The sequence below is a fragment of the Dipodomys spectabilis genome, unplaced genomic scaffold, assembly GCF_019054845.1.
Source record: "Dipodomys spectabilis isolate Male_0828 unplaced genomic scaffold, ASM1905484v1 ptg000152l, whole genome shotgun sequence".
Lineage (NCBI taxonomy): Eukaryota > Metazoa > Chordata > Mammalia > Rodentia > Heteromyidae > Dipodomys > Dipodomys spectabilis.
In genome coordinates this window covers 1,246,035-1,250,852 of record NW_024870829.1, presented here as the reverse complement: position 1 = coordinate 1,250,852, position 4,818 = coordinate 1,246,035, and the positions used below count along the sequence as shown (strand labels likewise).

The following is a 4,818-nucleotide window of genomic DNA, read 5'->3' as shown; positions in this document are numbered from 1 at the left end:
ATATAAGCAAATATCCAAAAGTAAATATATTTAAAACATTAAAACTTTTAACAAACCTTAACACTTGCTGCAGTGTTCATTATGACAGGTCCCTTGTATAGAATAATTGATTTCCTCCTCCTACACATCTCTTGAACAACAAATATCTGGATTTATTTTGTTTTTGACATGTAAATCTTGACTTTATTCTTAAATGTGTACTTATGTAAGAAGTACATGGTTCTCAAATTTCACAACAATTCTTTTAAACTTACTTTTTGTTGATTTGTCTAGTTTAAAAAATCAACTACAATTTATATATAAAAATGTTCTGTGCTCAATTCAGCATCATATACACTAACATTGGAATGATACAGAGAAGATTAGCATGGCCCCTGCCCAAAGATGACAGGCAAATTCCTGAAGAATTCCATCGCCCAATTTGTTAGGAAATGGAAAGACTTGGGAAAAAAATTATTAAGTGGAGTAAGCCAAGTCTAAAGAAACATAGGTCCCATGGTTTCTCTAATTTTCAATAACTAATATATGTCTGGGATAAGCAGAAAAGGTCAAAAGTTATGTATATATGACCAGATAAGGGCCGGGCTCTGGTGGCTCACTCCTGTAATCCTAGCTACTCAAGAGGCTGAGATCTGATGATCGCGGTTCAAAGCCAGCCCCGGCAGGAGAGACCATGAGACTCCTATCTAAAATAAACCACCAGGAAACCGGAAGTGGTGCTGTAGCTCAAGTGGTAGAGCACTAGCCTTGAGCTGAAGAGCTGAGGGACAGCACGCAGGCCCAGAGTTCAAGCCCCACGACCGACCAAAACAAACAAACAAAAAAGCTAAAAAAAAAAAAAAAAAGATTATGTTAAGGGAAATGAACCCCAAGTTAGGGACACAAGTGGTTTTTTGTTTTTTTTTTTCTTGATATCGTTTCTCATGTACTTATAACGTGCAGTGTGTTATTTTTGTTTTTGTTTCTTTATATGTTCCTCCCCCATGCTATAACACCTGTTTTCACTGTATTTGAAGTTGGTGTGCCTACTTCTTGTATATATTTTCCTCTAATTTTCTGAGGGGAAGGAAAAAAAAAATCCTTAAATAGGGATACAGGTTGACCCATTGTAACAATGAGATGCACAAGACACTATGTTGTAAAGTGAACTTTACAATTGAGGCGGGGAAAGGGAGGAGGTTAATGGACTTGTGGAGGTGGGAGGGAAGGGATGGTAGGGAACCAATAAAGGAGGAGGTAACAATACTTCTTAGGAAATGTACTCATTACCTTGCACATGTAAGTGTTACCCCTCTGTACAGTATTTTTACAATAAGAAAGTAAAATTGTTCTGAGATGGAAGAGTTTATTTCCTTTATTTTACTCATATAATATCGTTAGCAAAGAAATTCATGAAAAACTCCGATATGAAGGTATTTTGAATAAATCTGTGTGTGAACGCACGCATGTGCTCAAGCATTTGCATGTGTGTTGGTGTGCTCAGAGTTTGAAATCAGGGCTTCAAGGTCTTGCTAGGCCTTTTCTCTCTAGATTGGTGAGCTACTAAATGAGCTACATCTCCATTCTTGGCCCTTTGCAGGTTCATTAAAATTTTTGAAAAATAATCTCATGAATTTATTTTGCCCTGATTTGCTTCCAACTTTTATCCACAGATCTCAGGCTCCTGACTAGATATCCCAAGTAGTTAGGATTATAGGTATGACAAACCAGCAAAGGCTTTCAGAATAACGTTAAAAGTAGAAGAAAATTTACTTCAGAGGGGCATGTTTTAGCATCTCCAATTTTAAAGCATTTTGGAGTTATTATTTATGATTTTTTATTTTTGGATACTTATAAGACAGTAGGTGATTATATTGAAAAGTTTTAGTACTTTTTAAAAAGGATACTGTAATTGTGGGACAGAAGATATTTGCCTCTCTTTGGACCTCAATGTATAAGCTCAGTTCTGTGCATGATAACCCAATGTCACCAACACAATCTGTGCTGAAGGCAAATGTGACAGAAAACAATCACCATGGGCAATATTTAGTATGCTATTATTTCTTGGACAATATGAATATTGAATTGAGAGTGTCATAAAATGGAGAGATTTTATCTACCTTTTGTGTATTGCTGGAAGACTTTCGGAAACTTTGACTCATTTCCTTCCTCACTGTGTGTGTCTTTAGGCCATGCACTTACTGCCTTTAATTACAATTTTTCCCAACACTAAAATGGTAATAACATTAGCATTATAGCAAATGTTATATTAACAATTAAGGGAATAAAACTTGTGAAATACTTAACATAAACTTCTAGGAATGAGCTTTGAGTTTAGCCAGCAGTCTTTTTAAAATACTAAATAGAATGTGATAAGTAGTACAGAAACCATTACAGGTAGTAAGCAACCAGAAATAATATCTATTGATCATGCTGCTTCCAAGGAAGCTAGGTGGATAATTTCTCATGCTGTAAATCAAACTGGTTATCTTATGTCTTGATAGTGTAAAAATGTGCAAAACTGATAAAACATAATAGTATCTGAGCAGTATAATGTGTTTTACAACATTTAAGTTACATCGCAAAGATAAAGAAGACATAGAAAAATAAATTCTTTTTTTGTTGTCCTATCATAGGTCCTTAGAAGGATGAACTCTTTCCTCATTCTTATACAGGCATCATCGAATGAGAGGAACTGTAAATTTTTTTGTTTGCTTCCTTCCATTTATTCTTCAGTTTGAAATCTGAGCTACTTGAGACTGAAACAAACCAAGGGAAATTAGACAAACAGGCTTTGGAAAGAGCAATCAATGTAAAATAAATAAACTACAGCCTTGTAACAGTTCTAACTAAATTGAGTTATATAGTGTCAGTTGTTAACAGAAAATGATTTAAGCAATACCATGTTATTGAAAACTGAAAAATGTTAGGAGTTGCTGCATTTTTTTTCTTTTCTACTACCTCGAATTAATTATTGATCTGGTTTAGCGAGATTAAAGATGAGATTAACCAGAAACTGGATTAAAAATGGACAAAAGGTCTGAATATACATGTTCTCCATAAAGCCCTGAAAATTGCCTGTGGGTTTACAGAGTTATGTTTAATATAACATCTATGCTGCCTTAATGGATTTTGAGCAGAAGTTATTAGAGAAATATAACTCAAAATTTCTATGATACAACTTCATAACTATTATAACTCATCAAAAAATCAATGGAACCAGTTATGGTGGTAAAGGCTTGTAATTCCAAGCATTTAGGAGGTTGGATTTAAGTCTAAAGCCAGTTTAGGGTACTGCAGATAGTTAAAACCTGCCCTTTATTACCTTTGAATAAAAGGCAATAATGTTGGTGAGAGTGTGGAGAAAAGGAAATTTTCTACACTATTGGTCAAAAAACAGATTAATATTCTCATTATAGAAAGTAGTATGCAAGTTTCTAAAGAAATCCAAAGTTGAGATATCATCTGACCCACCAATCATGTGATTATTTCTCTCTGGGTAACTCGTAAATATATCTGTAGTTCATTGTTATTCACATTATTCACAAGAGCAACAAAGATATAAGTCAATGTACAGTGTTCAACTACAGAATAATAAAGCAACTGTGGTACATGCACAAATATCTTTTTCTGTTTCATCCTTAAAATAACAAGAGACTGCTCCCATTAGCCACAACTTACAATGACCTGAAAGATGTATTCGAAATGAAGAAAAGTGTTGTGTTCTGATCTTTGTAAACACACACACACACACACACACACACACACACACACACACACACACACACACACACCAACCTCAAATATTAAGACAGAATTTTTTGTTTTAAAGTAAAGCAAAGTGGAACTTCTCAGGCATTTTGTTCACAATGTAGAAGATACTAGATATACAGTATGAGGTATATGGTTGAAATGTACAACATGAGGATACAGAGGACAACAATGGCCTTACATAGGAATGAAGCAAAGTAAGTAGGAGTTGTTCTTCCTAGTAGGGGTTGCTCTTTTAGTTGTTCTCCTTTCAGCAATGGATAAGATGAATGTAATTCTTTCAATATACCTGCCAGTTTACAGAAATGATAACCAACAATATAGCAATAATGTTGCACACTCAACATAGAAAAACCTGTCAAATTAAAATACATGAGATTATCCTTGATGTAAACTAATCATTACAAATAAGGAAAACCATGGGAACTATGTTTCTTTAAGTCTGGCTTATTTCACTTAATATGATGTTTTCCAAGACCTTCCATTTCCTTACAAATGAGGTGGTATCTTTTTTTCTGATGGAAGCATAGTATGTGTGTGTATGTGTGTATGTGAGTGTGTGTGTGTCATTTTCTTGATCCATTCATCTACTGAGGGGCATCAGGGTTGATTCCATATCTTAGCTATGGTAAATATTACTGTGATAACCATAATTGTGCTGGTAGCTTTAGTGTGGCTTTGTTTGTGGTCATCTGGTTAAATGTCCAGAAGTGGGATTACTGGGTCTGAGGGAGCTTTATTGTGTACATCAAGGATAATCTTAGTAGATGAGTAGAATAGCTCAATAGCTATGTACATATGACCGTACAAGGTGATTCTAAGTGAAATGAACTCCAAGACATGTTCTTTGTTGTTGTTGTTCTTAATGTACTACGTGATTTATTTTTATCCTTTTGTGTTTTCCCCACCTATGGTTTATCCCCTGTAGTCACTGTATTTGATTTTGATACCTGGGGTATTTTAAATATGTTGATCTGAACTGGGGAAGGGGAAGGACAAAAACAAAATAGTGAGACAAAGGACAAAGGGAAAATCTATGCAACAGTGATATTCACAAAACAATAGGTT

General features: G+C 34.7%; 1 pseudogene; it reads left to right on the top strand.

Annotated features, from left to right (window-relative positions):
* The first annotated feature begins 312 nt into the window (after positions 1-312).
* LOC122118444 lies at positions 313-425 on the top strand (annotated as a pseudogene).
* The last annotated feature ends 4,393 nt before the right edge of the window (positions 426-4,818 follow it).